Source organism: Pan troglodytes, chromosome 1 (assembly GCF_028858775.2).
Source record: "Pan troglodytes isolate AG18354 chromosome 1, NHGRI_mPanTro3-v2.0_pri, whole genome shotgun sequence".
Classification (NCBI taxonomy): Eukaryota; Metazoa; Chordata; class Mammalia; order Primates; family Hominidae; genus Pan; species Pan troglodytes.
This window is the reverse complement of record NC_072398.2, coordinates 182628899-182653047: the sequence shown is the minus strand read 5'-3', so window position 1 is coordinate 182653047 and position 24149 is coordinate 182628899. Positions and strand designations below refer to the sequence as shown.

General features: G+C 36.5%; 1 protein-coding gene, 1 non-coding gene and 1 pseudogene across 11 annotated transcripts in view; 1 reads left to right on the top strand and 2 right to left on the bottom strand.

Annotated features, from left to right (window-relative positions):
* Positions 1-24149, bottom strand: part of SPATA6 (spermatogenesis associated 6) — a 171980-nt gene that overhangs the window by 25588 nt on the left and 122243 nt on the right.
* Positions 780-1914, bottom strand: LOC134807063 (nuclear inhibitor of protein phosphatase 1-like; annotated as a pseudogene).
* LOC112206973 (U6 spliceosomal RNA) lies at positions 19945-20051 on the top strand. Its single transcript, XR_002941451.1, has one exon. It is a non-coding gene; the product is annotated as a U6 spliceosomal RNA (small nuclear RNA).

Sequence of the window (24149 nt, the reverse complement as noted above, 5' to 3'; positions counted from 1 at the left end):
GGCCTCTCAAAATGCTGGGATTACAGGGATGAGCCATCATGCCTTGCAACCCAAACATTGGAAGTAGAACTAATACCAATCCTAAACAAACTATTCCAAAAAATAGAGGAGGGAGCACTTTCAAACTCATTACATGGTCAAGTACTATCCTGATACCAAAACCAGATAAAGACACATCAGAGAAAGAAAACTACAGATCAATAACCCTGATGAACACTGATATAAAAACTCTCAGCAAAATACTAGCAAATCGAATTTGACAATACATTAGAAAGATTATTTATCATGACCAAGTGAGATTTATTTCAGGGATGCAAGGATGGTTCAACATAAGCAAATCAATCAATGTGATACATCGTATCAACAGAATGAAGGACAAAAATCATATAATCATTTCAATTAATACTAAAAAAGTATGTTATAAAATTCAACACCCCTTCATAATAAAAACTCTCAAAAAAACTGAGTATATAAAGAACATACCTCAACACAATAAAAGCCATATACAACAGACCCACAGCTAGTATCATACCGAGTCGGGAATAACTGAAAACCCTTCCCCTAAGATCTGTAACACGACAAGGATGCTCACTTTCACCGCTGTTATTCAATATAGCACTGGAAGTCCTACCTGGAGCAATCAGACCAGAAAGAAAGAAAGGGCATCCAACTTTATTGGAAACGAACAAGTCAAATTATCTTTCCTTGCAGATGATGCAATTTTATATTTGGAAAAAACCTAAAGACCCCACCAAAAAACAAAACTGATACTGCACACATGGAAAGCTTTTCTCCCTAGTTCACTAGCTCCCCATCAACCTTCCACCCCATTCCCACCCAATCCCACATTTCTCCATGACCAAAAATATCATATCAGTAAGGAAGATGTGGGCTTCTTGCCTGGCCAAGCCTCTTTTGCATACTTTTTCTTCTTGGGTTCATTGACAGTTTCAGGGTTATGGACTGTAAGGTTTGGTGCAGGGTTCGTGTTCACTGCTGCCGGCACAATGGGAGTCAAGGCCACAACAGGGGCAAGGTTTGGATATGGCATAAACAAGCCACCAATGAGTGCTGTCTTGTGGAAACTGGGAGCCTGCTTCACTGTGAGTAGGGCACAGGCCCCCGTAGAGTCCTCCCCTGAAGGCAAAGTTCTGCATGCGCCTTCTCCCTGATTCCTCCAGGCCCAAGGAGCCAGGGCCCTCCCCCAGCTTCTTCTTGACTGGGACCACTGCAGTTTGCACTATGTTCCTGAATCGACAAACTGAGGGATCCACATTCTCTGAGTTGATGATCTCATCATCCTCACTGAATGTCACCCGGGAGTTCTTCCTCTTCCTCTTTGGTCTTGGAATGTTAGATTTCCCTCCTCAATGGTAAAGGTGGAAATCCACTTGTTGTGGGCAGTGTTGAACTATGTCAGGTTATCAAGCTTAGTTTCCTCCTCTGGAAGCCCCAGTAAGCCCCTGAGTTAATCATCCTCTTCACCCGTCTTCTCAACTCCTTTCAGAGCCAATGGCAATGGCCCAAGTATCTCGCGCAAAGTGTATGCCCCTGTGGATGTGTCAAATGAGACCCTGGAATCAATCGGAATTTGCTGAGGCTTGTGAGGCTCCAACTGAATGTGACCAAGAAAGTGCTGTGTGTACTGTTGAGATCTATCAGGAAAACTCTCCTCAGATGCTTGTGGTAGACAAGTGCAGTATGGATCCAAGAGCAAGACTGGTGTTCAGTGGTAAAGTCACACAAATCAAGGTTTATCCCAAATAAGTAATACTTCTTTTCACCAATAATCAGTTTCTCAATTAGTTTGTCTTGTTTAACTAAATCCAGATGTCAACCAGGAGGGGGCTTACCTGCCCAGGTTGGGCAGTGGAGCAGCGGGAGGCTGGAGCCAGAGTTTGTGACTGCCACCATCTTGCATCTTCCCCTCCCATTTGGTAGGCCCAAAGGAAAAAATTAAAAATTAATCAGTGTACAAAAATTAGTTACATTTCTATAACCAGTAACCTTCAGAGAGCCAAATTAAGAATTCAATCCCATTTTCAATAGCCACACACACAGAAATATACCTAAGAATACATTTAACCAAGGAGGTGAAAGAATTCTACAAGGAGAAATACAAAACACTGTTGAAATTGTAAGTGACACAAACAAATGGAAAAACATCCCATGCTCATGGTGCATTAGGATCAGTTATGTTAAAATGACCATACTACCCAAAGCAACCTACAGATTCAACACAATTCCTATCAAATTACCAACATCATTTTTTAAAGAATTAGAAAAAAAATCCTAAAGTTCATATGAAACAAAAAAAAAAAAAAAAGAAAAAGCCTGAATAGCTAAAGCAATCCTAAGTAAAAAGGACAAATCTGGAAGCATCACATTATATAGCTTTAACTTATATTACAAAACTATAGTAACTAAAACAGCATGGTACTAGAAGAAAAACAGACACATAATCAATGGAATAGAATAGATAACCCAGAAATAAAGCCACATACCCACAATTAACTAATGTTGACAAAAACAAACAATGGGGAAAGGACACCTTATTCAATGAATAGCGCTGGGAAAATTAGCTAGCCATATGCAAAATTAAACTTGGACCCTTATCTCACCATACACAGTAATTAATTCATGATATATTAAAGACTTAAATGTAAGACCTGAAACTATAAAAAGCCTGGAAGAAAACCTAGGGAAAAACTCTACTGAATATTGGCCTAGACAAACAACTTATGACAAAAACCCCAAAAGCAAATGCAACAAAAACAAAAATAGACAAATAGGACTTAAACTATAAAGGTTCTGTACAACAAAATATATAATCAACATAGTAAACAGACAACTTACATAGTAGGAGAAAATATTTGCAAACTATGTCTTTGACAAAGGACTAGAATCCACAAGTAACTCAAACAACTCCCACACACACTAAAAAAAGAAAAACCAATAAAAAACCAGGCAAAGGACCTGAACAGTCATTCCTCAAAAGAAGAAATAAAAGCGGCTAACAAACACACAAAAAAATGCTCAACATCACTAATCATCAGAGAAATGCAAATTAAAACCACAATGAGATATCATCTCACATGCGTCAGAATGGCTACTACGAAAACGTCAAAAAACAGCAGATGCTGGCATGAATGTGGAGAAAAGGGAACGCTTACACACTGTTCTTGGAAATGAAAATTATTCAACTTCTATGGAAAACAGTATGGTGACATGTTAAAGAATTAAAAATAGAATTACAATTTGAGCCAATAATCCCACTGGTGGGTATTTACCCAAAGGAAAATAAATAATTACATTAAAAAGGCATCTGTATTCATATATTCATTGCAGCACTGTTGATAATAACCAAGTCATGGAACTTGGGCAAAGAAAATGTGATGTATATATATACACCATGGAACACTATACAGCCATAAAAGGAATGAAATCATGTCCTTTGCAGCAACACAGATAGGCCAATGTCCTAAATGAACTAACTCAGAAACATAAAATCAAATACTGCATGTTCTCGTTTATAAGTGGAAGATAAACAACAGGGGCACTGGACACAAAGATGAAAAGAATAGACATTGGAGACTCCAAAAATGGTGGGGAGAAGAGGGCAAATATGGGTTGAAACATTATCTATTGGGCAAAATGTTCACTATTTGGGTGATGTGGGTGATAATTACACTAGAACCACAATTTCCACATTACACAATATATCCATGTAACAAACATAGAATGTACCTCCTGAGTCTAAAATTTTAAAAAGTTTTTTAAAAACTCGATAAAAAGACAACCACATTTTTAAATCAGAAAATAATTTGAATATATATTTCTCCAAAGAAGATATACAAATTACCAATAAGTACATGAAATAATGCTCAACATCATTAGTCAGAAGGGAAATATACATCAAAACCCCAATAAGACACCACTTCATGCACACTAGGATGGCTATAATCAGAAAAGATAGCTAATAAAAAAGTTCAGCAAGGATGCCAGGTGAAAAGGCAAAATGGTAAGCCATTATAAATAATAGTTTGGCAATTTCTGAAAATGGTCAAAATAGATTTATCACATAAATGTTGACAGTATTATTATTTTTTAGCAGCCAAAAAGTGGCAACAACCCAAACTAAATGATCCATCTATCAACTGATGAATGGATTAAAAAAAGTGTCATTATCTATACAATGGAATACCATCCAGCCATATAAAAAAGAATAAAGTGACATGTACTACAACCTGGGCAAGACTTTAATATATTATATTAAGTATAAGAGGCCAGTCACAAAGACCATATATCATATGATTCAATTTATATGAAATGTGCAGAACTGGCATCTACAGGAATTGGACTGGTTGCTGCTTAGGAGTGGAGGAGAAATGAGGAGGGGGAGAATGGTACTTCACTCCCAATGGTTACAAAATATCTTCTCTGTGGGGTGATGAAATGTTTTGAAATTAGATGTGATTTTTTTGAGTATAGTAAAAGCCATTGAACTGTGTACTTAAAATGTGTGAATTGTATAGTAGGTGAATTATATCTTAACAAAGCTTTTTTAAAATAAAAAGCCTTTAGAATTGAGTAATAAGTGACATTATTAGTTTTCATTATCTCAAGTAGATACATCAATTTTACAGATAAAAGAGGGTAAATAATTCATTAATTTTGTACAGTGTTTTCTGGTAAGTATAGAAAAGATCTGAACATGAAATACCTGTACTTACACAGAATGCTTCCCTCTATATTGTACACTTGTTAAGAGTACATATTCTTAACAAGTACATACAGAATTACAAAGACTGACTATATGCCAGGTCTTGATGAAATATTAATACATTTCAAATAATTCAAAGTATATTCTCTAGCTGAGAAGAAATTAAAGTAGCTGTCAATAAGCAAAGGTGAGAGAATAACCAACTAAGAGAAAATTAAGAAATACATTTCTAAATTACCACAGAGCCAATGAAGAAATCACAATAGAAATTAGAATATATTTTGAAGTGAATAATACAAATACAACATAAAATTATTAGATGCATCTAAAGCAGTGGCGTAGAGGGAAAATTACATTCTTAAATGTATAGATTAGAAATGGCTTAAAATCAATAACATAAGCCTCTACTTTAAAAGACTAGAAGAAAAAGTAGAACATAAAACTTTCAGCATAAGTTAATGTAACAGAAAAAGACTTGTCCCAGACAAGTAAAAGTGACACAAACTGTTATTCAAAAAGAATAATAAAATGAACAAATTCTTAAAACATAGGGGGACAAATTAAACTCGAATTACTATTATCATGATTGAAAAGGGAGATACTTATATGCTTATAAATTCTATACTTGTGTTTAAAAGTGGGCGGGGCCAATATGGCAGACTAGAAGCAGCTCATGTGTGTCACTGTCATGGAAAGGAAACAAAAGGGCTGACGAACACAGATGCTGCAGGCCGCTCATATGAGAAACCACGTTGGAATCCAACAGGGCAGAGGAACACAGAGAGCACAAAGGAGTAAAGTTGGGCACCACCCATCTGAGCTCAGCGCAGAACCAGGAGGACCCCTCCAACACTGGAAAGGGTGAGTGACAGTCCCCAGGGGAATTTACACTCTCCACAGGGACCTGTGCTAACCAGGAACAGGAGAATCACCCTGTCACCCATCCTGCACCTTCCTCCACAATACTTCTAGACTGAGGCAGAGAGCCACCTGGACATTTTGCAGGGGGAACTTCTGAGTCCAAGAGGACTGCCACAAGCCTTGGGCCCTGGAGCAGACCAGCACCAGTACCACAAACCCAATAGAGGCTGCAGTCAGCTACGGTGCCACGGAGCAGTAACATTGCTCCACCACTGCATGCCAGCCAGGCCTCAGCAGCAACTTCCAGCCCAGCAGCCGTACTTTGGTTCAAACTTGGTCAGCCAATCCTCCCACCCCCACCACTGGTAGCCAGCTGGACAATGCTTACTAGAGTGTCCAGCCCAGAGGTCCCACTTCTGTGTGAATTCAGCTGGAGGGTGTAGCCTCCTGTTGTCACATGAAACATCCAGACCACAGAGCATGAGACCCCAACAGCCCTAGTCACTGGTAGCCAGGCAGGTGACGCCTGCTAGAGCCTCTGGCCCAGTGGCTCCACTGCTGTGTGAGGTCAGCTGGAGGGTGCGGCTTCCAGTTGTCACAGGAAATATCTGGATGGCAGAGCAAGAGATCCCAGCTACCACCACGACTAGTATCCAGGTGGGCAACAACTGCTAGAGCTTCTAGCCCAGCAGCCTTGCTTCTGTGTGAGCCTGGCTGGAGGGTGCAGCCTCCTGTTGTTCTGAGAAATGCCTGAATGGCAGTGTGCATGGCCCTATAACCCCTGCCAATCATAGCCAGGCAGGCAACACCTGCTAGGCTTTCCAGCCAAGTGGCCCTACGTTTGCCTGAATGTGTTGAGGGGCACAGCCTCCTGCTGCCCTGAAAAAGCCTGAAAGGCAGGGCTGGAAACCCCACCAATCCCTAGCTACCCATAGCCAGACAGGCAATACCCAGTAAGAGTTTCCAACCCAAAAGTCCCACATCCACCTGAACTCTGTGAGTAGACACAACCCCATCTTTCTCCCAGGAAGCACACAAACAGCAGACTATGGGCAAGGACACAGCTAGCTGGCCAACTGAAGGCCCAGCCTGAGGGAGCTCCATGGACCACAACCCCCAACAAAAGAAATGCAGAGAGGAAGACAGTAATTGCAGAGGGGGCTCCTCCAAGACCCAGTAGTAGACTAGAATAGAAGGCAGTCAACCAAACCCACCTTATACCATAATCAAACCCCCAAGGGCATTAAAGAAGAAAAAAGCAAAACAATCCATTCAAAGGACAGCAAATTCAAAGACTGAAAGAACGTAAGACCACAAAGATGATAAACAGAAGAACTCTGACAACCCAAAAAGCCAGAGTGCCTTCTTTTCTCCAAACAACCACACTAACTCTCCAGCAAGGGTTCTTAACTGAGCTGAGATGGCTGAAATGACAGAAATAGAATTCAGAATATGAATAGAAATGAAGATCGTCGAGATTCAGGAGACTGCTGAAACCCAATGCAAGGAAGCTAATAATCACAGTAATCACAGGAGCTGACAGAAAAAATAGCCGGTATACAGAATATAACCAACCTGAAACAGCAAAAAGAAAAAAAAAAACCCTACAAAAATTTCATATATCACAAGTATTAACAGCAGACCAAGCTGATGAAAGAATCTAAGGGCTTGATGACTGGCTTTCTCAAATACAACAGTCAGACAAGAATAAAGAAAAAAGAATTGAAAAGGAATGAACAGAACCTCCTGGAAATATGGGATTATGTAAAGATGCCCAATCTACAAGTCACTGGCATCCCTGAAAGACATGAGGAGAAAGGAAGCAACCTGGAAAACATATTTTACAGTATCGTCCATGAGAACTTCCCCATTCTAGCTAGAGAGGCCGATATTCAAATTCAGGAAATGCAAAGAATTCCTGCAAGATATTTCACAAGAAGATCATCCCCAAGACATAATCATCTGATACTCCAAGGTTGAAATGAAAGAAAAAATGATAAAGGCAGCTAGAGAATAAAGGGGAGGTCACTCACTAGGGGAACCCTATCAGACTGACAGAGGACCTCTCAACATAAACCCTACAAACCAGAAGAGACTGGGGACCTGTATTCAACAGTCGTAAAGAAAAAAATTCCAACCATGAATTTCATATCCAGTCAAACTAAGCATCATAAATGAAGGAGAAATATGATCATTTTCAATTTGATCCTATTCAAATGCTGAGGGAATTTGTTAACACCAGACCTACCTTACAAGAGCTCATGAAAGAAGTATGAAATATGGAAAGGAAAGACCATTACCAGGCACTACAAAAACGCATGTAAGCACACACACCAGTGACACTTATAAAGCCACCACACAAACAAGTCTAGCATAACAACCATTTAACAACATGATAGCAGGATCAAATCCATACATATCAATAAGAAACTTGAATGTAAATGGGTTAGGTGCCCCAATTAAAAGGCACAAAGTGGCTGCCAGCTGGATAAAGAAACAGGACCCAATAGTATGCTGTCTTCAAGAGACCCATCTCACATGCAATGTCATCAATAGGCTTAAAATAAAGGGATGAAGAAATATCTACCACAAAAATGGAAAACTGAAAAAGGCAGAGTATGCCATCCTAATTTCAGATAAAAGACAGTTTAAACCAACAAACATCAAAGAAGACAAAGAAGGGCATTACATATTGATAAAGGGCTTAATTCAACAAGAAGACCTAAATTAATGTGTACCCAAAACAAGAGCACCCAGATTCATAAAGCAAATACTTACAGACCTTCAAAGAGACTTAGACTCCCACAGAATAATAGTGGAGACTTCAATACCCTGCTGACAGTATTAGACAGATAACTGAGTCAGAAAATTAACGAAGAGATGCAGGACCTGAACTCAACACTTGACGAAATGGAGCTAGTAGACAGCTACATAACTTTCCACCCCAAAGCAACAGAATATACATTCTTTTCATCGCCACGTGGTACACACTGTAAGATCAGCCATGCAATAAGACATAAGACAATCCTCAACAAATTCAAAAACAGCAAAACCATACCACCACACTCTTGGACCACAATACAATAAAAATAGAAACCAAGGCCAAGAGAATCGCTCAAAACCATACAATTACATGGAAATTAAACAACCTGCTCCAGAATAACTTGGGTTAATTATCAAATTAAGGCAGTGTGATGGTTAATGTTAAGTGTCAACTTGACTAGACTAAAGGATGCAGAGTATTGTGTCTGGGTGTATCTGGCTGTTACCAGAAGAGATTAACATTTGAGTAGGTGGACTGGGAGAAGAAGACCCATCCTCAAGAAGACTCACCAACAATGTGGGTGAGCACCATCCAATCAGCTACCAGTGCGGCTAGGAAAACCAGGCAGATGAAGGTAGAAGAAGCTGATTTGCTGAGTCTTCCAGCCTTCATCTTTCTCCCATGCTGCATGCTTCCGGTCCTCAAACATCAGACTCGAAGTTCTTTGGCTTTTGGACTCTTGGATATACACCAGTGGTTTGTCATGGGGTCTTGGGCCTTTGGCCACAGACTGAAGGCTGCACTGTTGGCTTCCCTACTTTTGAGATTTTGGGACTCAGAATGAGCCACTACTGGCTTCCTTGCTCCTCAACTTGCAGACAGTCTATCATGAGACACCTTGTAATCATGTGAGTCAACTCTCCTTCATAAACTCTCTTTCATGTATACATATATCCTATTAGTTCTGTCCCTCTAGAGAACTCTGACTAATACAGTCAGGAATTAAGAAGTTCTTTGAAACTAATGAGAACAAAGACATAGCATATCAGAATCTCTGGGACAAAGCTGAGGCAGTGTTAAGAGGGAAATTTATAGCATTAAATACCTGCATCAAAAAGTTAGAAAGATCTCAAACCACGTAACATCACAACTAGAAGAGCTAGAGAAACAAGAGCAAACAAACTCTAAAGCTAGCAGAAAACAAAGAATAACCGAAATCAGAGCTGAACTGATGGAAACAGAGACATAAAAAAACATACAAAAGATAAACAAATCTAGGAATTGGTTTCTTGAAAAAATTAATAAGATAGTCAGCTAGACAAGAAAAGAGAGCATATACAAATAAACACTATAATAAATGACAAAGGGAATATTACTACTATTCCATAGAAATACCAATAACCATCAGAGATTACTATGAACACCTCTATGCACACAGACTAGAAAATCTAGAAGAAATGGATAAATTCCTGGACATATACATCCTTCCAAGACTAAACATGGAAGAAATTGAATCTGTGAACAGACCAATAACAAGCTTTGAAACTGAATCAGCAATCGATAGCCGACCAACCAATAAAAGCCAAGAATCAGGTAGATTCACAGCCAAATTCTACCAGATGTTCAAAGAAGAGCTGGTACCATTCTTACTAAAACTATTCCCCAAAATTGAGGAGGAGCTACTCCTCCTCAACTCATTCAATGAGGCCAGCACCATCCTGATATCAAAACCTGGAAGAGACACAACAACAACAAAAAAGAAAACTTCCACCCAATATCCTTGATGAACATAGATGCAAAAATCCTCAACCAAATACTAGCAAACTGAATCCAGTAGCACATCAAAAAGCTTAGCCACCACAATCAAGTAGACTTTAATCCCTGGGATGCAAGGTTAGTTCAACATATGCAAATCAATAGATGTGACTCATCACATAAACAGAACTAAAAACAAAAACCATATGATTATATCAATGAATACAGAAAAGGCTTTTGATAAAATTCAACAATCCTTCATGTTAAAACCCTAAAGAAACTTGGCATTGAAGGAATATAGTTCAAAACAGTAAGAGCCATCAATGACAAACCCACAGTTAACATCACACTGAACGGGCAAAAGCTGCAAGCATTCCATTTGAAAATCGTCATAAGACAAGGATGCCCTCTCTCACCACTCCTATTCAACATAGTATTTTAAGTCCTGGCCAGGGCAATCAGGTGAGAGAGAGAAACAAAAGGCATCCAAATAAGAAAAGAAGTAGTAAAACTATCCCTGTGTGTATATGACATGATTTTGTATTTTAAAAACCCCATGGTTTTGGCCCCAAAGCTCCTTGAACTGATAAGCAACTTGAGTAAAGCTTTGGGATACAAAATCAATGTACAAAAATCAGTAGCATTCCTATTCACTAACAGCACCCAAGCTAAAAGCCAAATCAGGAATGCAATACCATTCACAACTGCCACAAAAAGAATAAAATACCTAGAAGTATGGCTAAGCAGGGAGGTGAAATATCTCTAGAATGACAATTACAAAACTGCTCAAAAAAATCAGAGATGACACCAAAAAATGGAAGAAAATTCCATGCTTATGGATAGGAAGAATAAATATCATTAAAATGACCATACTGCTCAATGCAATTTACAGATTCAATGCTATTCCTATCAAACTACCAATGAAATTTTTCAAATAATTAGAAAAAACTATTCTAAAATTCATATGGAACAAAAAAAGAACCTGAAAAGCCAAGGCAATCCTAGGCAAAAAAAAAAAAGAAAAAAAAGCTGGAGGAATCACATTGCCTGACCTCAAACCATACTACAAGGCTAGAGTAACCAAAATACCATGGTACTCATACAAAAGTAGACACATAGGCCAATAGAACAGAAGAGAGAGCCAAGAAATAAAGCCACTCACCTACAGCCATCTGATCTTTGACAAAGCTGACAAAAACAAGCAATGGGGAAAGGACTCCCTACTCAATAAATAGTGCTGGAATAACTGGCTAGCTGAAGGTTGAAACTGGACCACTTCCTTAAACCATATGCAAAAATCAACATAAGATTGATTAAAGACCTAAATGTAAACCCTGTAACTGTAAAAACTCTGGAAGATAACCTAGGCAATACCATTTTTGACATAGGAACAGGCAAAGATCTCATGACAGAAAATGTCCAAAGCAATTGCAACAAAAGCAAAAATGACAAATGGCGCCTAATTAAATGAAAGAGGTTTTGCACAGCAAAAGAAACTATTAACAAAGTAAACAGACAACTTACAGAATGGAAGAAAAATATCTGTAAACGATACATATGACAAAGATCTAATATCTAGAATCTACAGGGAACTTAAACACATAAGCAAAAAATGAACAATCCCATTAAAAAGTGGGCAAAGGACATGAACAGACACTTTTGAAAAGAAGGCATACAATGCACCAAAAAGCATATGAAAAAATGTACAATATCACTAATCATTAGAGAAATTCAAATACAAACAACAATAAGATAGCATCGCACATCAGTCAGAATGGCTATCGTTAAAAAGTCAAAAAATAACAGATGTTGGTGAGACTGCAGACAAAAGGAATGCCTATACACTGCTGGCTGGAGTGTAAATTAGTTCAACCATTGTGAAAGACAGTATGGTGACTTCTCAAAAACCTAAAACAGAACTACCATTCAACCCAGCAATCCCATGCCTGGGTATATATTCAAATGAATATAAACTGTTCTACAACAAAGATACATGCATGTGTATATTCACTGCAGCACCATTCACAATAGCAAAGACATGTAATCAATCTAACTGCCCATCAACAGTAGACTGGATAAAGAGAATGTGGTACATACATGCCATGGAATACTACGCAACCCTAAAAAAGAAAGAGATCACATCCTTTGCAGGAACATGGATGGAGCTGGAGGCCATTATCCTTAGCAAAGTAATGCAGGAACATAAAACCAAATACCACATGTTCTCACCTATAAGTGAGAGCTAAATAAAGAGAATACATGAACAAAAAGAGGGCAACAACAGACAATGGGGCCTCCTCGAGGGAGGAGGATAAGAGGAGAGAGAAGTTCAAGAAAAAAAAAAGTCAAGTACTACGCTTGGTACCCCAGTGAGGAAATATTCTGTATAGCAAACCTCTGAGTCATGAATTTACCTATATAACAAATCTGTACATGTACCACTGAACCTAAAATAAAATTTCTTAAAATATTTAAGAAAAAATGCATAGGAAGATATTATGAAAATCTTCATATCATTCAGTTTGATAATATAAATGAAACAGGAAAATTCCTAATAAAACTGACCAAGTAATAGAAAACCCAAATAACTGATATTAAAGAAATTATATCCATTACTGAAAACTATCCCACAAAAATAGGCTTGTTCAAAACATTTAAGAAGGAAATAATTTTGCATAGAAGCTGCCTGAAAAGGGCTGGGGATATTTCCCAACCACTATTTCCTTTTTATGAGGTCAGCCAAAATCTGAGGAGAATATTACAAGAAAGGAAACTTGCAGACCAATCACTGTCATTAACTTAGATGCAAAAATCTTAGGTATAATATTAGCAAATTGAAACCAGTGATTATATTTTTAAGAAAATCATGAATAAGAGATTTGTTTCAAGAATGTGACCATGGTTTAAGACTTGAAAATCAAGTGATTTGCTATATTAAAATAAGGAGTGGTAGCAGAATAATCATCTCAGTAGATACAATGGAATAAAACCTTGTATTTGTAATTTTTAAAAATAAAAAATATTAGAAAATAAGGAATTTCTGTAATCTGACAAAGAATACCCACAAGAAATCTACAAAAAGTATCATATTTAATTAAAAATTATAAAAACCTTTCATCTTTCATGTTGAATAAGACAAGAAACTGTCTATCACCACTTCTATTTGATACTATTTTAGAAACCCTAAATAACAAAACAAGAAAAATAAATAAAATGCATAAAGATTAAAGTGGGAGATTTAAAACTATCATTATTTACAGATTATATTATTATACATTAGAACACTCAAAAACTACAATCTATTAATATTAATGCGTGAATGTAGGTAGGTCAGTGGATTACAGATGACTAAAAGCAGGTAAATTATATTCATCATACCAAGAAAAAACAGAATTGTAAACGGTATAATGAATAATAGCATAAAAATATCAAACATCTAGAGCTAAATCTATAGAAAGACATGCTAGACCTATGAAATGAAAACTATGTCAAATTATTGGTGGAAATTAAAGATCTAAATTAATAGACACAATTTCATGAACTGGAAGACTGAATATTGTTAAGATGTCAGTTCTCCTCCAATCAAAGCATAGATTCAATGTAGTCTCCATCAAAAACTCAGTGGGTTCTGGCAAGCTGATGATTTTGACATACAGATGGAAATTAAAAGAACCAAGAATAGCAAAAGCAATTTTGAAGCAAGAACAAACGTGAAGGAGTTATGTCATTAGATATAAAGAGTTACTATAAACCTATAGTAAATTGAGAAACTACATTATTAGTACAAAAATAGATAATTAAACCAATAAAATAGAAGAAAATCAAGAATGACTCACATATATACAATTGCAATGGAAGAGAACAGAATCCAGGACTATCTCCGCATAAACACAGCGGAGGGGTAAAGAATAGCTTTTAAAGAAAGATGCTAGGTCATAATCATTTGACAAGCAATGCTTCTGTTGCCTGTACAAGGGTGGAGTGACAAAACATACACAGCCATTTTCACAATGTATTTGTTGACTTATGAAGTTGCTTAGGACCAGAGGGTATAAAGCTACACCAAACACATCTGAAAAGCAAAATGCATCTTCCTGCTGTCTCATGATACTTAAGAGATAAGGATCTATCAGGGCACAGGCCCTGCAAACACAAGAACCAAAACGTTGATTGCTGAGACTATAAAGGCTTTTAACCTGGAGATACTTGAAAATCTGGGACTAGCTAGGATAAAAAATTGGGTCTTGGCAACAGATGCAAAGGCTATCTCTAAGATTCGAGAAACAGGCAAGACGTTTTTGGTGTGAGAATCACACCAGGCTATAGAGGTAAAACTGAAAACAGGAAAGGCCTCAAATATATGAGAGGTTTTTGTCAAGATATTTTCTAAATTCTCAAGCTGTGCCAGGTTGGGGGTAAAATAAGCTAATCCAAAGTCTCTGAAAAGCAAACAAAACATCTCTTACAATTATATGTTACTTAAAATGTATCACAAAGAATGACTTTAATAACATTTGAGAGTTGAAAGCCTTGAAAAGAACCGATGAGTTGACATTGACTGCTTGCAAGCACCATTTACCCTGAGGACACTTGACTTCTGAGATTAGTAGAAGCTGGTCTCTGTCATAGAGCTGATACTGCTCAACATAACTGGTAATTATGCAGAGATACAGTGACAAAACCAGAGAGTAGGGGACTGAAATACATGACCAATTTCTGAAACTTCCTAGTGTGAAAATGTAATAAACTAAGCCCAAAACCTTTGTTAACAGGACAGAAATTGCCTCAGTCTCTCGGTACTGAAAAGATAAGGACCTAAAAGGTTAATAATTTGGAAAAACTGGAGGCTAATGCCCTAAAAAGACTTAACTGTGATTTATCAGGACTTTGATTAAGGGCAAATTGAGAATCACCAAATCATCAATATACACTGACCCTGGTTCAGTCCCTTTTGGATCAAGGTTATTAGCCTTTGATGCTACCTGCCTAGAAGAGGTATAGACATATAATATCTAGAATTTAACTCTAAAATAATAAGTGGTACACAAAGAGTCAGGACAATGTTATTGGTAAGTGAGAGTAAAAAAGACAAAGCAGATCACAAACAGAATCCAGGTATTAAGAGTTAGAAGATCTTTAAAGTAATTAGAATTAATTTGGTCAAGAAAATAGGTGAAAAGTTGGGCAAAATAGAGAAAGTTTAAGACTTGGAAAAATTGGTATCTATAAAAATGAATCAAGGAGACATTTTAGATCTAAAAAATATAATTATTAAAATCAATTACCTAATATAATAAATGAATTTAACAGCAGATCAGAATCAGTAGAAGACAAGATTAGTGAACTATAAGGTTCATAGTAAATATCCACAATAAAATAGCAAATAGAATGATAAAAATTGGAAAGAGCGCAAGAAACTTGCAGGACACAATCAAACGATCTAACAGAGGTAATTGAACACCCGAAGAGTAAGAAATAATAGTTAATAAGACATATTTGAAGAGATAATGAGCTAGAATGTCCCAAGCAATATAAGTCATGAATTTACAGATTCAAGATGCTCTGAATTGCTCATCCTTTTAGCTATGATTGAGTGAAGAAAGTCTGAGTACGCCAAGCAGGTTAATACATAAAACTACATCTCAGAAGAGCAAAGAAAGAAGCCAGAGATAAATGACATTACCTTCAAAAGAACAAGAATAAGACTAACAACACACTTCTCAACAAAATGATGGAAGATATCAGATAATAGAATAGTGCCTTTAAAGTGTAGGAAGAAAAACAGCTGCCAAAGTAGACATCTATACCCAGGGAGAAAAAATTACTCACAAATTTAGTAGACACTAAAGACAATTAAAGATGACAAAAATTACCCACAGTAGGCCTGCACTAAAAAAAAAAAAAAATACAGAGAATTTTCCATGCAAATGAGAAATTATCTAAAATGGAAACAGAATCCAAAAACAAAGATCACCAGAAAAGATAAGTAAGTAAATATAAAATAATATTACTATACAATAGTAGCAATATACTGTGGAGTCAAAAATAGATGTAGAATTAAAATGTGTAATATCAATAACTTTAAAGAGGAAGGAATATAAATGGAATGCAAATGCTCTAATCTAGAATTATCAAAAAATTTGTAAAAAAAATTGTATTAGACTATAATAAAGAATACATGTTTTGTACAGGGTAACTATTAAAAAAATAAGCACTCTATAAGTTAGAAATAAAAAAAGAACAAAACTATCTTATTGTCAAATAAAGTATGAAGGAGATAAAAAAGAAATATAAACAGATTTATCAGATAGTATACAAATCCAACAATATCAAGTAATTAAATGATTACAGTAAGTAAATCAAAAGAAAAGTTAAATAATATAAAACCTTCTTATATAAGAAACATACCTTAAATATAAGGATACAAGAAGGGTGAAAGTAAAAGGACGAAAAAGAAATACCAAGCAACATTATTCCAAAGAAAGTTGGTGTGACTATAAAATTGTCAGATAAACCACATTTGCAGACAAGAAGCTTTCCCAGAAACAAAGACATTTACAATAACAAATAGGTCAACAGACAAGAACAAAACACTTTCTAAACCTATATGTATCCAATAACACACTTTCAGAATGTGCAAAGCATAACCACGACACATTATCAATTCACACCCTGTGGAACACTAGTAATGGGAAAACAAAACAAAACAAAATAAAAATACAGTGTGCTAGCAAGGATGGGGAGAAACTAGAATTCTTAAACACTGATACTGGCACACTTTGAAATCTTTTTGGCATTATCTTCTGCAGATGAAGAGTCAACTCCCTTATGCCTCAACTATTCCACTTTTAGGTATATTTCCAGCCAGAATACACACAGTAGTACCCCTAATCATCAGTTCCACTTCCCATGGTTTCAATAATCTGTGGTCAACAGTAGCCTAAAAAATATTAAATGGAAAATTCCAGAAATAAGTAATTCATAAGTTTCATTCTGAGTAGCATGATAAAATCTTACGCTGTCCTGCTCCGTCTGCCCAGGACATGAATCATCCTTTTGTCCAGCATACCCACGCTGTATACACTACTTGCCTATTTGTCACTAAGCAGCCATCTCAGCTATCAGATTGACTGTGGTAGTATTATAAAGCTTGCATTCAAGTTACCCTTAGTTTACTTAGCAATGGCCCCAAAGCACAATAGTGATGCTGGCCATTTGGATATGCCAAAGCAAAGCAGTAAAGTGCTTCCTTTAAGTGAAAAGGTGAAAGTTCTTGACTTGGAAAGAAAAAAACATGGTTTCTGAGAGTGCTATAATCTATGGTAAGAACTAATCTTCTATTCCTGGGATTATAAAGAAGAAAAAAAAGTTCATACTAGTTTTGCTGTCACACTTCAAACTATAAAAGGTTATGGCATGGTGCATGGTAAGTGCTTAGTTAAGTTGAGAAAGGCATTAAATTTGCAGGCAGAAGCCATGGATGGAAACATGTTCTAACTGACAGAATGCAAGTTCAGTACATCTGTGGTTTCAGGCATCCACTAAGGGGTCTTGGAACATATCCCCTAAAGATAAGGAGGACTACTGTGTACATGTTCACCAAAGAATATACATAATATATTGTCTATGGTAGCACTATTAGTATTAGCCCAAAATTAAAAGTAGAATTGATTATGGTATTATTTTGGAAGAATACAAATGCAAAAGCAGGGGTTGGCAAACTTTTCTTGTGAAGGGCCAGGTAGGAAATATGTTCAGATTTGTATACTATGGGATCTCTGTCACAATTCTCACCTCTGCTGTTGTAGTTTGAGATCAGTCATGGGTAACATGTATACAAATGAGTATATCCATACTGCAATAAAATTTTGTTTTTTAAAAAATAGCTAGAATTTGCCTGTGTGGCACAGTTTGTTGACTGCAGCTATACAGCAATGAAAATGAAGCACATGCATGTCACAAACATTAATCAAAAGAAATCAGATACAAAAGAATAAATATCACTTTGGGAGGCTGAGGCAGGTGGATCACAAGGTCAGGAGATCGAGACCATCCTGGCTAACATGGTGAAACCCCTTATCTATTAAAAATACAAAATAATTAGTTGGGCGTGGTGGCCCGCCCCTGTAGTCCCAGCTACTGGGGAGGCTAAGGCAGAAGAATGGCATGAACCCCGGAGGCAGAGCTTGCAGTGAGCCAAGACTGTGCCACTGTACTCCAGCCTGGGTGACAGAGCGAGATTCCATCTCAAAAAAAAAAAAAAAGAATAAATATGACTCAATTTATAAAACATTCAAAAACAAACAAATTTATATTTTGTGAGATATTAGAAGAGCAGAGAGTGTAGTGACTGAAAAGAGGCACCAGAGACAATTCTAGGGTGCTGGTAATGTCAAGTCTATGACCTGGATGCTGTTCACACATGGGTCCACTTTGTGAAAACTCATTGTGCAATATAATTTAGAATAAAAGCAGACTATTCTGAAATAAAAAATTTTAAAGGACCTAGAATAGTAGTACCAAATAATACATGGAAAGCATCTGTGACAAAATGAGGTGACAAGATATCTTCATGAACCCCAACGTATGAGGAGGAACAAACCACCAGTAGTAATAAGATAAAGTTGGTATCTGCATCTGTGGAGGAGAGCTCAGAGGAAAACAGGAGGCATCTAATAAACCTGATAACTTCAAAATAACAAAAAAATGCTCACTCAAAAATATCAGTGGGTTAATTTAAGAACAGCAACAGAAATTGGGAGAGGTTTTTGATTTTTGTGTGATGAAATGTACAAGATGAGTCTGGGACTCATCTATGTGGCCTACTAGGGCCACATAAAAAGATTTGCAAGACATAAAGACATGAAGAGTTTCCCACTGGCCAAAGTTGAGCTTATTTGGGTACCAATAGTAACTGAAATACAACAAAACACATCAATATGTTCAAATCCATGAGTTCACAATGATCTAAGAAAAAGGAAAAGTAACTGGTCACCTTTGGAGAATGTTAAAGAACAAAATATTATGAACACTAGAAAATGAAGGGATGAATGAACAATGACATTAAGTAACAAAACAGATGAAGCGGGATGAGGAGTAGAAGGACAGATAAGAAAATTCAATACTTTTGTAACGCCTATGTAATGCATCTTTGCATTGGATTTGCCAGAGAGAGAGGGAAGGAAAGTAGAGATGGAGAGAATATGAATCAGATATTAAGTAACTGCCAATGAAAGACACAATATGACTTCTGAAATAAAAACTGAACTTGATTAAGCCTCTAGATCTCAATTTAAAGGTACCAATTTAGAGAAAATACTGCAGATAACAATGGAACATGCTTATACCACAGAAGTCGTATCATCAAACTCTTATGGAAAAATTATACGGGAATACAAATACAAAAGCAGGGGTTGGCAAACATTGTTAAGTCAGAAGAGAAATAAATAAAATTAACATGTTCATTTATGTTAAACTTTGGTAAGAATACTTGTTTTAATCTTTGAAGTTACCATCAAAGGAATAGGAAAGAAAATCCCCAGTTAATAACAGTAGAAAAATTAAATAACAATATAACTCAACCCAAAAGAGGATAAAAGGAAATAAAGAATATAGAACAGGTAGTGCAAATAGAAAACAATAGGTTTATACCCAAATATATCAGTAGGAACGTAAGAAAGGAACAGACTGACTACTACAATTAAAACACCATGATTTCCACACTGTATAAAAAAGTCAATATACGCTATGAAAAATCCCTGTTAAATAAACAAAAATGTTAAAAGTGTAAGTATGAAAGAAGATATTTCTTGCAAAACACTAACCACATAAAGCTATTTTAGTGCTCACTTTGGCAGTACATATACTAACATTGGAAGGATACATAGAAGATTAGCATAGCCCCTGCACAAGGATGACACACAAATTTACGAAGCATTCTATATTTTTCAGACAAGCAAGTGCTGAGGGAATTCATTACCACCAGACCTGCCTTACAAGAGCTCCTGGAGGAAGCCCTAAATATGGAAAGGAAACACAATTACCAGCTATTACAAAAACACACTGAATGAAGTTCACAGACCAGTGACTCTATAAAGGAACCACATAGTCTGCAAGATAAGCAGCTAACACCATGATGTCAGGATCAAATACACACATATAAACACTAAACTTAAATCTAAATGGGCTAAGTGCCCCAATTAAAAGACAGATAGGCAAGCTGGATAAAGAACCAAGACTTGTTGGTATGCTGTCTTTAAGAGACCCAAGAGACATGCAGTGACACACATAGGCTTAAAATAAAGGGATGGAGAAAAATCTACAAAGCAAATGGAAAACAGAAATCGGGATTGCGATTCTAGTTTCTAACAAAACAGACTTTAAACCAACAAAGATAAAGAAAGACAAAGAAGGGCATTACATAATGGTAAAGGGGACAATTCAACAAGAAGATCTACCTATCCTAAATACATATGCACCCAACACAGGAGCACCCAGATTTATAAAGCAAGTTCTTAGAGGCCTTCAAAGAGACTTAGACTCCCACAAAATAACAGTAAGAGACTTTGACACCCCACTGACAATATTAGACAGATCGAGACAGAAAATCAACAAAGATATTCAGGACCTGAACTCAGTTCTGGATCAAATGGACCTGACAGATATCTACAGAACTCTACTCCCAAAAACAACAGAATATACATTCTTCTCATCACCACCTAGCACATATTCTAAAATTCATCACATAATCAGAAGTAAAACACTCATCAGGAAATGCAAAAGAACTGAAATCTTAACAATCTCTCAGACCACAACACAACCCATTCAAACAGATACAATTACATAGAAATTGAACAAACTGCTCCTGAATGACTTTTGGCTAAATGATGAAATTAAAGCAGAAACCAAGAAGTTCTTTGAAACTAATGAGAACAAAGATACAACATATCAGAATCACTGGGACACAGCTAAGGCAGTGTTAATAGGTAAATTTATAGAACTAGATGCCCACATCAAAAAGTTAGAAAGATCTCAAATTTTAAAACAACATAACATCACAACTAAAAGAAGTAGAGAACCAAGAGCAAGCAATTCCCAAAGCAGGCAGAAGACAAGAAATAACCAAAATCAGAGCTGAACTGAAAGTGATTGACACGAAAAACCATTCAAAAGGTCAACAAATCCAGGAGCTGTTTTTCTGAAAAATTAACAAAATAAATAGAGTGCTAGCTAGACTAATAAAGAAGAAAAGAGACATCAAATAAACACAATCCTAGAAACAACAAGGGGATATTACCACTGACCCCACAGAAATGAAAACAACCATCAGACAATATTATGAACACCTCTATGCACATAAACTTGAAAATAAAGAAGAAATAGATAAATTCTTAGATACAAACACCCTTCTAAGACTGAACAGGAAGAAACTGAATCCCTGAACAGACCAATGACATGTTCTGAAATTGAAGAAGTAATAAATAGCCTAATAACAACAACAAAAAACCTCAGGCCAGATGGATTCACAATTGAATTCTACCAGATGTACAAAGAAGAGATGGTACTATTCTTACTGAAACTATTCCACAAATTTGAGGATGAGGAACTACTCTCTAACTCATTTTATGAGACCACAGCCTCATCCTGATGTCAAAACCTGGAAGACATAAAACTTCAGGCCAATGCTTGATGAACATCAAGGCAAAAATCCTCAACAAAATACTAGAAAACTGAATCCAGCAGCTCATCAAAAAGCTTAGCCGCCACATTCAAGTAGACTTTATCCAGAAGGTGCAAGGTTGGTTCAACATTACACAAATCAAAAAATGTGATTCATCACATAAACAGAACTAAAGACAAAAACCACATGATTATCTCAATAGATACAGAAAAGGCTTTTGATAAAATTCAACATTTCTTCCTGTTAAAACTCTCAATAAACTAAGCATTGGAGGAACATAACTCAAAATAATAAAAGCCATATACGACAAACCGACAGTCAACATCATACTGAATGGGGAAAAGCTAGAAGCATTCCCCTTGAAAACAGCACAAGACAAGATGCCCTCTCTCATCACTCTTATTCAACATAGGATTGGAAATCCTGGATGGAGCAATCAGACGAGAGAAAGACATGAAAATAGAAAAGAGGAAGTCAAATCATCCCTGTTTGCAGATTGTATGATCTTATATTGAGAAAACCCCATAATCTCAGCCCAAAGCTTCCTAAGCTGAAAAATAACTTGAGCAAAATCTCAGGGGATACAAAATCCATGTTCAAAAATCACTAGCATTCCTATACACCAACAATAGTCAAGCTGAGGGCCAAGTCAGGAATACAATACCCTTCACAACTGCCACAAAAAGAATAAAGTATCTAGGGATACAGCTAACCAGGGAGGTGAAAGATCTCTACAAGGAGAACTGCAAAACACTGCTCAGAGAAATGGGAAAAGACACAAACAAATGGAAAAACATCCCATGCTCATGGATAGGAAAAATCAACATATCCTTAAAATGGCCATACTGTCCAAAGCAATTTATAGATTCAATGCTATTCCTATTAAACTACTATTGAGATTCTTCACAGAAATAGAAAAAATTTTAAAATTCATATTAAACCAAAAAGTAGCCTGAAGAGCCAAGGCAAACCTAAGCAAAAAGAACAAAGTCAGAGGTAACATGCTACACAACTTCAAACTATACTACAGGGCTACACTAACCAAAATAGCATGGTAGTGGTACAAAAACAGACACATAGACCAATGGAACAGAACAGAGAACCCAGAAATAAGGCCACACACCTACAACTAACTGATTTTCGACACATCTGAGAAAAACAAGCAATGGGGAAGGGATTCACTATTCAATAAATGGTGCTGCGATGACTGGCAAGCCAAATGCAGAAGGCTGAAAGTGGGGGAAAACACCATATACAAAAAGTAACTCAAGAAGAATTAAAGACTTAAATATAAAACCCAAAAATATAAAAACCCTGGAAGATAACCTAGGCAATACCATTCACTACATAGGCATGGGCCTATGTATATATAATGTATATATAATATATAATATATATTATTAATGTATATATAATGTATATATGTATATATAATGTATATATAATGTATATATAATGCATTAAATTAATTATAGTAATTAATTATATAATTAATTTAAGTACAGTTAAAATATAAAAGTATATATTTTAACTTTGCTAAAAAATAAGAATAGTTAAACAATAACCCATAATTGCTTGCTTAGCTTGTTTTTCTGTAGTGCTTACTATCCCAGAGTCATGTAACTGGAGGTTTTAAGATTTATAACTTTTCCAACTGCTCCTGTAGATAACATCACTATTGTGAAACCTAAAGAACTTTTAAGTATTTTTCAGATTTAGCATTTTGGCAGACCAAGAGATGCCACCTGGACTTGTGATCCACACCGAGGAACTGACTCAATTAGTCCTGCAACCCCTCCCTGGAACTAACTCAGCTGCAGGAAGATTGTCTCAACACTCCTGTGACTTCATCCCTAGCTAATAAATTGCCTCAGTTTTCCAGCCCCCTGACCACCAAAGCATCCTTAAAAACCCTAGCCTCTGAATTCTCAGAGAGGCAGATGTGAGAAATACCTCCCATCTCCTCACTTGACTGGCCCTGTTATTATTAAATACTTTCTCCACTGCAACTCCTGCTTTTCTCAGTGTACTAGCTTTTGCGGGCAGTGGGCAAGAACAACCTACTGGGTGATTACAATTTCTCTACCCAAGTTACTATTTGTCCTTTCCATGCACTACTCATTAGAAGCAAGTCACTAAGTCCAGTGTCACTCCAGTACTCACCCAAGGGGACAGAAAGCAAGCTCTACTTCCTGTAGGGGGTACAACATTCATAATCATTTATTTAGAATTCTGGAATGGAGATTTGTCCATTCTCACTATTAGTTATTCATTGTTTCATTTAGATCAGTATGGACTCTTGGATATTTATTTTATTCTTTGAATTATAATCCAATTCTACAGTTTTGTATAATATTATTCCAATA